Raw genomic sequence first — 12,761 nt, 5'->3', positions numbered from 1 at the left:
TCCTTCTGGCTATGTTCCTGCCTTCCCTGACAGGTGGGTGTTGTTGCTGTCTCAGGATTTCCAACGTAATGTCATTATTAGCACACTGAGTCATCCCTCTTCCTCCTCCTTCTCCTTCTCCTTCTCCTTCTCCTTCTCCTTCTCCTCCTCCTCCTCCTCCTCCTCCTCCTCCTTCTCCTTCTCCTCCTCCTCCTCCTCCTCCTCCTCCTCCTCCTCCTCCTCCTCCTCCTCACTGGTATATATATCCTCACAGAATCTTTCGTTGTTTGCTTCGTCTTTTCTTTTCTTATCTACTTGTAAGGGTGAAACTGATGATGCTGGGTGGAGCGTGACTTTGTTGTTGTTGTTGTTGTTGTTGTTGTTGTTGTTGCAGACAAGGAGTGTGTTTTGTTTCTCATATTGTCTCTCTCTCTCTCTCTCTCTCTCTCTCTCTCTCTCTCTCTCTCTCTCTCTCTCTCTCTCTCTCTGTATGTGTGTGTGTGTGTGCGTGTGTGTACGTGTAGAGAGAGAGAGAGAGAGAGAGAGAGAGAGAGAGAGAGAGAGAGAGAGAGAGAGAGAGAGAGAGAGAGAGAGAGAGAGAGAGAGAGAGAGAGAGAGTGTGTGTACGTGATATTAAATTACGTTTTTCCTGTAATGATTGGCAATACAGACAATTAATCTCCCTATAATTTTCGCTCGCGGTATTAGTGTTGCATCTGTGAATCGTGCAGGCGTTAAATTTGTACGTCCGCTCAGCATATTTAATCAATCTGCCGTGAATCGGAATAACCTTTTGGAGCTTAGCGAGGGAAGGTCGAGAGCGGAAAAGCGATAACGTGCGTGTGAAAGCCTGTGAACAAATAAAAGTATCAGAGACAGGCAGGAGGGCGAGGCAGGGAGGCACGAGATATGGAGAAGGAAGGGGCGAGTCGGATTGGCGGAGGGTGGTAAAGAGGACGATCGAGAGGGCGGTAGAACAAGGAGAAGGGTGGGTAGAACAAGGGTGGTATGGTGGGTGTTTATGGATGGGCGGGAGGCGAGATAGAGTCATGTTGGCCAGATGGTATTACCCGGGTAAGGGGTTTTCCTTATGACACCCTCTCCGCCTGTCGCTGCCATCTGCTTCTGAAAGGGTGCGCCTTATTAGGTCTTACCCTCCCCGCGACGAGTCTACACTCCCAGACTACACTGCTTTCCTTAGGAGTGATGGCACTTTGATTCTCTCTCTCTCTCTCTCTCTCTCTCTCTCTCTCTCTCTCTCTCTCTCTCTCTCTCTCTCTCTCTCTCTCTCTCTCTCTCTCTCTCTCTGTGTGTGTGTGTGTGTGTGTGTGTGTGTGTGTGTGTGTGTGTTTGCCGTTGTGTTGCACCCTCAACACATTCATTTGGGCGTGGTGATCTGCCAGAGGTGCTGCAGATCTGGTAAAACTACAACAACAGAACGTGTGTGTGTGTGTGTGTGTGTGTGTGTGTGTATTTGTGTGGTGTTCGTTTTCTTTTGGGCTTTCAGTGGCGAACCTTGAATTTCACGAGATTCCTGCAGCGGTGTGATGGGAGGCTCCCCGCGGCCCGCCATGATGGAGGGAGTGTGGCGTGCAGGCCTGTAAGACACCCTCAGACGCCCCACGAGACAAAACACTCCGTTAGCCATGTCTCGTTCGCTCGCCTTTTCCAGGAAGAGCCGCCCACTCCGGGTTTCCGTGTCTTGCTCTCCCAGCCAATAGCCATTTATTGTCTCCCAGTCTCTTTCTCCCCCTCTCTCTTTTTTTGTTTTTATTTTACGGTCTCTTACTGTCTTTTCTTCACGGTCTCCTTTCCCCTCCGCTTTCCATCATGCTGTCTTTCAATTATCCATTTACTGTGAAGACACTGGTGTCTGGCTTACTGGAGTGTAATTCTTAGCTCAAAGCGTGAGGTATTAAAGTTTTAATCCTTTGACTGCCATGTCTTCTTAAAATTAATAAAGTGGTATAAATGTAGCGTATAATTCCTAAGGACAAGACACTATTGACAGGAAAAGGAGTGATCGAGTAGGTGAAGATTTTTATTGCCTCTAGCAATGCTCTTACACGATGAATTGTCTTGGGTTATATGCTTCTTTTCCTTTTTTTCTTTTTTTTTCTTAGTGTCAGTAAACCAGTAAAGGGCAAAAGGAAAGGATAATAAAAAAAATAAAAACTCAACACTGTTCCGTAAAAGAAACAGAAGTAAAGAAAACGGAAAGAAACAAAATTACCGAGTGTCATACATTTGCATTCACAGCGATTTGCGGGAACCAGGAAAGGCGGTGCGGAAGAAGGGCAAGAGTAAGGGAGGCAGTAGACAGGAGGTCCGGGAGGTGAGTGAGTGGGAAGCACGTAATATCAGTCTGTGGCTCCAGCAGGGCAGCTTCATCTCGTCGATTAGAGATAATGTGGAAGGCCTGTCGTGTGTTAACATCCTTAATTACATTAGTGTATCGTTGCAGCGCCATGTCACGATGCGGGCAGCGGGGAATGTTGGCTGTTCTCGTGCTGCATTCCACTTGTCTTCATTCCCTATCTCTCCTCCCTTTTTTTTATTCTCTATTTTTTTTTTTTTTTTTTTTTTTTTTTAACATTTTTACGTTCTCTTTTAAGTGGAGGGCCCGCCGTTTCCTGTCTCACCGCCGCTGCTCGGTTAGTATTCCTGGATGACATGGACTATTTTATTTCCCTGACACCCGCAGCCAGAGGGAAAAGGCTTAACCATATTTTGTCTCCCTTTCCGCGTGGGGGTTGGCGTGTCGTGGCTGGCGGGGGGACAACAGCGGCTCGTCACCTCCATTACACGCCCGCCGCACGCCAACATGGCCCTATACCGGCCCCCCTCTACACCCTTCACCATGCCGAAATGAACGTCCGTGTGTGTGTGTGTGTGATTATGAAAAAGGTGTCATTATTTCTAGTTCTAGTTCTAGTTAGGTGTCATATATTTCTAGTTAGTGTATGCAGTTTTGTGGACGACAAATTTAATAATTACACATATTTAGTATGTTTATACTTTGTAAAGTTATGTTCATATGGTTATGTAATGTATTATGTGACTCCTAGCTGTGGTACATAAAACATCTATCTGTTTATCTACTTATATATTTATTTATTAATCAGTCTGTCTCTATTTATCTGTCTATCTGTGTGTGTGTTTGTCTCTCTATTTATCTGTCTATCTGTGTGTGTGTGTGTGTGTGTGTGTGTGTGTGTGTGTGTGTGTGTGTGTGTGTGTGTGTGTGTGTGTGTTCCCATCAGTCTCAAGTCAAGAGAAACTTTTGCAGAAGTGAGTGAAAGCAGTTTGTAAAAGTTTGGAAGCGGCCTTGAGTCTTTCCCTGTAAAAGAAGAGTAAGACCAAAGGAAAAGAAAAAGAGAAATGGTGAAAGTTTGAGATTCACGCTAAGGAGATGAGTTCGCACTGTTATATTAATGAATATTTAATTTATTTATTCACTTTGTTTCTTACAAGATCATACAAGACAACTTATGGAAGATGGCAAAAAAAGACCAAGAACCTTCATGTTTCTTCTCGTATCAGTTCGTTTCTTGAAAAGATTTGTGATCCAGAAGGATAATTGAATTTAGTTCTCGAAGTGGCCTGCCTCTTCCCTGCGGGAAAAGTCTCTGGAAGAAGCAGGGTAGAGAAAGGGAGGCTTTTCCAGACCCAAAGAACAAAGGAGATAAAACAGGGAATATGCCGCATAATTCTTACATAGCTTACCTGAGAAAATTGCGTTTTATTGAAAAGACTGTCTCTTAAGTTTATCACATTCCTTGGAAAAAGGAATCGGGGTTTACCAACAAGTTTTAAAGAATATAGAAGCTTACTTTAGAGGATTACTTCTCGTGAAAAGACAGTCTAAAAGGTTTTTAATATTCCCCATAGGAGAAAAAAGATTTGATGTGCTTGAAAGAACATTTAAGTAGAGAGTCTCTTCCCTGAGAAAAACTCAGATTAGATATTTCAGTGGAGATAGAATGAGAGGGTTTCTGTACAAGGACTAGAGATTATATGATATGAAATTTCATATGTCTTAGGGTACACGAAATATTGCGTGCATTAGGGGGTTATGTATTCGAGATTAATTTGAGTGATACAAGGGATATGAGAATTTGGGTTTGTATTCTGGACAGGACTAGAAGCTTGATAAAAAAATTTATATTTACGAAAGAAATAGAAGAAAATTAGTTAGAAAATGATGGTAGACGACTGAAATAGACTTAGTAATCAGTGTTAGTGCCGAGTCAATGGGGAAGTTTTAAAATATATGAATATATAGCTAGGAATTATAGGTGGATATAGGCATGTATGTTTTACACTGGGACTGTCACGAGTAGGCCTGATGACGTCTTGCTGCTTTTCTTATGTTCCCATTATTGGATACGTTAATTTCATGTAATTTTTCAGGGAAACATTAATGTTCCATGCATTAGCACACTGAAGCGACCAAAGCCTCTTGGGTAAATAATATAGCAGCTCAGTGGCGGTGCAGCCTCAGCGGTGGCGCGGGGTAAGCAATAACGTTGAAACTTGCTTTTGTAATATGGGTTTCAAGCTGATCTCTCTAACCTGCTGCCTAACTAACCTGTGGTTGTGCTGACTGGCAGATTTACTGGCCAACTCTCTAATGAATTGAATAATTAATTAACTGACGCTCTGACTGACTGCCTGACTGATTGACATTAATTTACTCACCAATCATTTTCTTTTCCACAACTATCCTTCCATTCACTTAACTATACTCCTCCAAAATCACGCCCATCCATTCCTCCAACCACCCACCCTCGCACTCACCCATCCTCTCACTCACCCACCAGCCAATCCACCCACCAGCCTACCCACCCACCCTCTTACCCACTCATTGCCGAACCACTCACCCTTTCACTCATCTAACTAACTTGGTGTTATGATATTAAAAAGTAAGTAAAGTTTGTCCACCCCTTAAGAGGCATAAAAGAAAAAGATTAATTAAAAAGTTAAATACTCGTATTTCCCACGAAAGAATAATAACCTCAGAAGGCTAGTGTCTGGTGGTGGTGGTGGTGACGTAAGTGTATGGCGTTAATAAAATGAACTGGAGAGCTGAGTAACGGATTGATCGGAACGCATAGGCTGAAGACTAATTAATTAATCCTTTAAGAAGAGAAAAGTGTAATTTCCGCTCAAGGATTAGCAGAGTTAGTATACAGGTAGCACACGAATATTTTAAAATAAATCGTTACGCTCTGAAAAAAAAAATATATATATAAAGGACATCAATCTCGTATTTTATATATATATATATATATATATATATATATATATATATATATATATATATATATATATATATATATATATATATATATATATATATATAAAAGAGTTGAAACACAGAAAAAGAAAATAGTTTAATATGGAACGCGCTTTAGTAGGAAAAGAACTATATTTGAAACCCAGAGAAAAGAAGGAAAAATAATAAATCATGCAAGACTTTGTCCCGCAATAAAAAAAAAGTATTGCATGCAGTTGAAACCGAAAAAAAAGGAGAGTATGAATCATAACAGACTTTTAACAGAAAATGAGACTGAAAAAGTTGAGAAGTAAGAAACTCCTCTTTGTTGAAACACTGAAAAATAAACTAATAATGATAATAATAAAACAACAACCACAAGAACAACAACAGCAGCAGCAGCAGCAGCAGCAGCAGCAGCAAGAAGGAAGATGATGATGATGAGGAAGAATAATAATATTAAGAAAAAGAAGAAAAATATGCAGAAGAAGAAAAGGAAGAACAATACGAACAACAAGAATAAGAAGAACAAGAAAAATAAGAGCAAGAAGAACAAGATTAAGAAAAGCAAGAACAAGAAGAAAGGAAAGAAAAAGAAGAGCGAGAAGAAACACACAAACCATACCAAACTTTAACCCGAAAACAAAACGGTAGTTAAAACGCAAAGAAAAGAAGAAAAGTGCCCCTCTTAAACCTACAGCGGGAGAGAGAGCTGAGAGGAGCGGCGCGACGGGAAGGAGGCCGTCGCGGGATTAGCTTTATGGGCCTCATCACATCCACCGGGGGAGAGGCAGCGAAATAACATAGAAATCAGAACCTCATTTCTCTTCTAATCCGTGCTAATCTTCGTGGCCACTATCTTAAGACGACTGCTCTGGTTCTGCTTTGTACTGTTTAGAGTTGAGTACTAAAAACGTATTGGGCTGAAAGCGTTGTGAAAAGTATGTGAAAAGCTTAGAAGCGAAAGGAAAGGAAAGTGTTCGTATAGCAATGGAAACTTACCGAAAGGAGGGAGTGAAAATCACGTAGAAGTGGAAGACAAAAGAATGGAAAGTAGAATGATAAAAAGGGAAACCAGCGTAAAGGAGATTTCAAAGGTGCATAAAAATGGAAGAAGAAGGAAAGAAAAGAAAAGTATACATACAAAAAGAGAAATCTACCGAAAAGAAGTGAAAACTGCGTGGAAGTGGATACCAAGGATGTAAAAGATAAAGTGAAAGAAACGAAAAGCAACTTGAAAGAAAATTAAAAGCAAATGGAAGAAGGAAAAAGGAAACACGTACAAATGGGAAACCAATAAAACGAGACGAAAGTAAATCCCAGGTACAAATGGAAAACCAATAAAACGGAGAGCAACTGGAAAACTAGAAAATAAAGTTGAAAAAATCATACAAACAGAAAGAGGACGAAGAGAAAGCGAAAAAAAAAAAAAAAATGTGCCATGCAAACACGAAACCAACAATACGAAAAAAAAAAAAATGTTGAAATAGAAAACTAATGGAACAGAAACATCGAAAAATGTAAAACAATAGAAAACGAACGCATCTAAAACAAGATCAGGAAGCGCACGATACACAACGCAAACACGAAGGGAAATGGTAATTACTGCCCGAACGAGACAGGGTGATGAGCGAGATGGAAAGGAAAACGGGACACTCTTTCCTCTTAATGCCCTCGCACTTTTCCTCCTCTTCAGGCGTGGCAGAAATGGATTTTTAAATTGCCTCTCCTTTCACAGCAAGATTTACTCCGCTTATCCTTGTCCCAGTTATCTCTAAATCTGCCTGGTGGTCTGAATGGAATACCAACTGTGCTTTCATATGTCAACGTGTTAACTGTAATTGGACCTGATACTTGTAAATTGAAATTGGTATGTATTACGTCATATCAAGATTTCTCTGATCATTCATGTTCCAGTTATCTCTAAATCTGCCTCGTAGTTCTGAATGAAATATCAAAAATACTTTCATATTTCAGCGCCACGCTAATCTTAATTGAACCACAGACTCGTAAACTGGAAAGAGTAATGTATTTTGTAACAGCAAAATTTCTCCATGTCCTAGTTACCTCTATATCTATATGGTGTCCAAAATGGAATATCAACAGTGCTTTCATATCTCAACGCCACGCTAATTGTAATGACTCGTAAATTGAAAAGAATAGCGTATTACGTCACAAAGATTTGCTAACATCCTGACATCTCTGTATCTGCCTGGTGCTCCGAGTGAAATATCAACAATGCCTTCATATCTCAACACCACGCTAGTCGTAATCGCACCACAGACTCGTAAATTGAAACGAAGTGTATTACGTCACAACAACAGGGTGAAGGAGTGTGGCGGATGTACATTGTGTCAAAGTGGTGTTCTTTTTGTGCGGGGGAGGGGGAAGGTTTGTGGGTTATGAGACTGCGAGGTGATGAGGCGTGATGAGCAGGAAGGGCTGGATTGTGGGGACGTCAGGGAGGCGATCCGTCTGTTCTCAGGGGCGCGGGAAGAATGCCATTTGTAGGGAGACGGGTGATGGATTGTTGAGAGAGAGAGAGAGAGAGAGAGAGAGAGAGAGAGAGAGAGAGAGAGAGAGAGAGAGAGAGAGAGAGAGAGAGAGAGAGGGGTGGGGAGGTTGCAATAGTGGGGGAAACTAGAACTGCGCTGTCACAATTCTAACATTAAAGCCGAAACTCCTCCTTGAAGAACATGAGAATTATATTTACATGCATTTTCACGTCCTCGGCAGAGTTTACAGTAATCCTTCTCCTCCTCTTCCTTCTCTTTCTCCTCCGTCTGAAGTTTTCTTTTTTCTTTTACTTAATTTGATTTATTTCAACCCATCCGAACACTTGTGTTCTTCTTTCTCTTTTCTTTTCCTTTCCTTTCCTTTCCTTTCCTTTCTATTATTCTATTATTATTACCTATGTTACATAAACTGTGACAAGACCAAGTACGTACTTCCTAAAAGACACACACACACACACACACACACACACAGAGAGAGAGAGAGAGAGAGAGAGAGAGAGAGAGAGAGAGAGAGAGAGAGAGAGAGAGAGAGAGAGAGAGAGAGAGAGAGAGAGAGAGAGAGATAAAAACGCACGCCTGCAAGTAGGAAAATATTAGGATACAACCTGAAGACCTCCACGGCACTCAGATTAACTTATCACTCCTCTGGCACTAATGGTAGCAGAGGACTTCTTTCTCCCGGCACTCCGAGGCACTAATGAAAGGTGTCTCTTGCTCGGCACATTGGCACTACAGAGGCCTTGCTGTGGCGGCACTGCTGGCACTACCTGCGGGCACTCAGGAGCACCACAGCCTGGCACTGCTCTGGCACTAGAGATAACAGAGGCCCTCGTTCTGGTGGCACCACTGGGGCTGTATTCGCTCCGCCTGCACGCCGCGCTGCACGAGGCGCTGCCGGTGGTGGATGAAGCGAGTCTCTGCCTCCCGCCACGAGGTGGACGGGTTGCTCCACACACACACACACACACACACACACACACAAACACACATAGAGAGAGAGAGAGAGAGAGAGAGAGAGAGAGAGAGAGAGAGAGAGAGAGAGAGAGAGAGAGAGAGAGAGAGAGAGAGAGAGAGAGAGAGAGAGAGAGAGAGAGAGAGAGAGAGAGAGAGAGAGAGAGAGAGAGAGAAAGCGCGCGTTGGCTTAATCCCGTCCCCCTTAAGAGTACACAAGGAATTCCAGATAAACAAAGGAAGCGGTGGGTGTGTCGGCCTCCCCTTGGCGGTCCCCTTGGCCACGGCACAGTTCCCGAGTCCCTGCGCGACCCTCGAGTCCTGCCCAGTCCCTCTGTGATATTCTGCAGTATGTCAGCGGTTTTTGTTATGCCGTTTTCTATTCTCTTTTTTCACCTGTTTTCCCTCTACCCAAATGGAATCCAGCCAGTGAGGAGAAGGAGTGACAGTAAGATATTGCTCGCTATGCACTATTTCATATGGTTGGAGAGAGAGAGAGAGAGAGAGAGAGAGAGAGAGAGAGAGAGAGAGAGAGAGAGAGAGAGAGAGAGAGAGAGAGAGACTACCTTAGACAGACTAACATTTAGACAGACTGACTGACTTATAGACGAACAGACCAACTTATAGGCAAACCGACAAACCGATAGACAGAAAAATAGACAAACGGATAAACAAATAGATAAATAAGCAAATAAATAAACACAGAGACAGACAGACAGACAGACAGACAGGAAATACCGAATCCAAAATTCCTTCAAACTCGTGATATTTCCTTCCTGAATTTGTTTTAGAATGGGGAAGCTAAAGAAAACGGAGATGGACGCAGTGGTATTCTTAACACCTCCATGCAATATTGACTTAGAAGACTCGTTCATCATAACAACTATTACTAACTCTATACAAACTTTGATTAGCCGGAAGATATGGGCTATGGAGAGAGACTGGGGATGAATGTGGGATGTGGGAGGCAGACTGGAGGGAAATGTAGGAGCTTGAGAGGAATTGTATGAAGGAATGTAGAGGTTTGGAGAATCGGTGTGGAGTATTATGGCGTTTGGGAGGGAGTGTAGGGAGAGAGATGAGGGATTCTGGGGAAATGTATAGAGGAAGATGAAACGTGTAGAAAATTTGGTGTCTGGTTGAAGTGTGGGGAGTAAAGCAATCTTGGGGAGGTGAAAGGACGAATATGGAAGTTTTTTTTTTTTATGTAGGAGGGGCACCGGCCAAGGGCAAGAAAATTACAAGAAAAAAAAAAAAAAGGGCCCGCTGAGGTGCCGGTCCCCAGAGTCAAAAACGGTCGTAAAAAAATAAATTAGTGTCTTGAAACCTCCTTCTCTTTATTCCTTTTTTTTTTTTTGTTGTTGTTGCTGGATTGGTAAATTAGCGAATATTTTTTATATTTTTTGTGCTCTTGACCGGCCGCCTTTATGAAAAGAAAAGAAAGAAAAAGACTGGAAAGAGTATAAGATTTCACGCAACTGTCTGCTGATGAGAGAAAGTGAGCATTGTTTGGTGACGGTGAGGGAAGGTGAGTGAAATTGAGTGACAGGATAAGTCGTACTGAACACCCTGAGATCGACCTCCTGAGACCGACCTCCTAAGTTTCTACCCTGCCTGTAGGTGTAAACATGTGCCTTCAGGGTCCGCTGCGCAAGTTAGGATGCAAATCGCTGAAGTTTGCACCATTTGCCGCGCCTTAAGCCTTCCCGGGTGATGAACGCTATACTTTTTTGGCTGATAATGAAGCTGAGAGAAAAATATGTATCTTGAGTCTCCTTGCAAAGTATTAATAATGCTCTTACACTTTATCTGTACACGTGTGTTGAGATTATGGGTGTTTTAAAATATACCTAATGGTAACATATAGCATGGGATAAGTATAGAGGGTGCGATTATAATTGGGTTTTTGTGTGCCTCTTGAAAACCTCTTACGTTAAATTAATATCCTTTTTATATTCACGTCCGGAGGATTTTTTTTGTCATACATCACGAGAAAAATTACACTAATGGAAATGTGAAAGGCTCGAGTAATATCTGTTTTATGAATTTAATCTTGCTATCGTGTGTGTGTGTGTGTGTGTGGAGAGAGAGAGAGAGAGAGAGAGAGAGAGAGAGAGAGAGAGAGAGAGAGAGAGAGAGAGAGAGAGAGAGAGAGAGAGAGAGAGAGAGAGAGAGAGAGAGAGAGAGAGAGAGAGAGAGAGAGAGAGAGAGAGAGAGAGAGAGAGAGTATAAGATAGCTGCTGAGTGTGCCAGGCCACGTTTCCGTTGAGTGTGTAAAGCACCAGCACCTGACGTGCCAAGAATTCAAGTGACACCTCTTAAGAGTGCCGGAAAGACACTCAAATTATTTCACCAGCACACTTCAGACACTTATCAACTTCTTTCACCTCTCATTCTTTCACCACCCCCATCCTGTCTACCACGCCCTCCCTTCCACCACCCCTCCTGTTTATCACCACCTCCTGCCTCCTCCCCTACCCCCGTTTACCATCTCATGGTCCCGTTATTTGCCCTTCCCGGCTTCTCTGATAACACAAAATTAAAGTGATAAAGTTTAGCGATACGTTAGTGTTGCCAGCGGCCGTGACACGAGATGCTCGAACAGCATAAAGTGTCAGGGATGCATAAGTGAGTGATGTGAGCCTCGCCTGATGCTCCCCCACCCCCAGGCAAGGAAAGTTTAGCATGAAAAGTTACCTGATTCTCGTCTCCCTTCGCTGTCCTTCATACACGCTGGCAAACTGCATCTTTGTAGGTTCTGTTTAGTGAAACCATATTCTGGAAACACATGGGAAGCTTCTGAAGATTGGAAGAGAAATGGGAGGTGTGATAGTGCTCGTTCAGGTGTCTATATGCGTGTTTCTACTTTTTTTTTCAAGAATTTTATGGCTGATAATTATTAAAAGCGTTCGGTGACATAAAGAAAGATAATGGATGATGAATCTAGCTCGTTAAGATCAATATAAGAACTCATTGACATACCTGAAAAAAATCCTCTTCACCTGACACGAAACACCTGGACCCTTTAACATTTCCCTGCCATTCTGTCCACTTGACGCGCAACATTATTACTTTGCTCGCCTCATGTCTTCCAGAAGCACTCTACGTATCTCACTTAGCCTTCCGCTCCGCCATCCTCCCTGCATTCCAATCCTTCCTTCCACTCGCCTTCCACTCGCACCTCCTTCCTGCCTTCCACTTTTCCCTCCTTCCTTCCACTCCTCCTTTCTTTCCACTCCACCATCCTGCCACCACCAGCTTAAGGAGAGCAGAAGACTAAGACGTACACCCCATGCCGCCCTCGCTTGACCTTCCCCTGCCCTAACCAGACCAGACGAAGCACCGCCAACATTCATCATAGCGCTCTTCTCGATAATGGTTGTGAGTCCCATTGTGTAATTGAAAGAAAAATGGGGCTTTCGGAACTGTGCGGATTTATGGCTCCTACACCTCCCCTGACAGTGTGACCTTCCCTGTTCCTCACCATTCCTCTGTTTCTGCTCCTCATCCTCCTCTCTAACGGTGATTGGTGCTTTGCGTGGAGACCAGAGGACGGTGGAGTGGTGAAGGGCTCGTGTGTGTGTGTGTGTGTGTGTGTGTGTGTGTGTGTGTGTGTGTTTGTCTCTCTACCACTCCACAAACATTTTCAGTTTGTCTCGTTTTAGAAAATCCTGATTAAAATTTGCTTTATTCCCTGACAATATTCCATGTGGAGAGAGAATGATTTATGGAATTGATTTGCATGGTAACTTTAGTCTGTAGAGCCGCGCGTGGCTAGAGAGAGAGAGAGAGAGAGAGAGAGAGAGAGAGAGAGAGAGAGAGAGAGAGAGAGAGAGAGAGAGAGAGAGAGAGAGAGAGAGAGAGAAATAACGCCGCCATGACACTGGGATAACTGCAACTGAGCTTAAATGAGAGAGAGAGAGAGAGAGAGAGAGAGAGAGAGAGAGAGAGAGAGAGAGAGAGAGAGAGAGAGAGAGGGAGAAATAACGCCGCCATGACACTGGGATAACTGCAACTGAGCTTAAATGAGAGAGAGA

At 43.0% G+C, this 12,761-nt stretch overlaps 1 protein-coding gene across 5 annotated transcripts in view; it reads left to right on the top strand.

Annotated features, from left to right (window-relative positions):
- LOC135101963 (uncharacterized) overlaps positions 1 to 12,761 on the top strand; it is a 92,163-nt gene that overhangs the window by 38,461 nt on the left and 40,941 nt on the right. Inside the window, exons 4-5 of one of the 5 annotated variants that reach the window (XR_010269473.1) lie at positions 2,595 to 2,633; positions 2,765 to 3,076. The exons of 2 other annotated variants lie outside the window; for them this stretch is intronic. The gene's annotated coding sequence lies outside the window, so the exon portion shown is untranslated. Of the gene's footprint in view, positions 1 to 2,238; positions 2,569 to 2,594; positions 2,634 to 2,764; positions 3,077 to 12,761 lie in introns of those variants that run through there. 2 more of the 5 variants (XR_010269475.1, XR_010269476.1) reach the window with 2 other exon arrangements.

The sequence above is a fragment of the Scylla paramamosain genome, chromosome 7 (assembly GCF_035594125.1).
Source record: "Scylla paramamosain isolate STU-SP2022 chromosome 7, ASM3559412v1, whole genome shotgun sequence".
NCBI lineage: Eukaryota > Metazoa > Arthropoda > Malacostraca > Decapoda > Portunidae > Scylla > Scylla paramamosain.
Note: the sequence above shows the minus strand (reverse complement) of the source record. Positions and strands in the feature narration are given on the sequence as shown.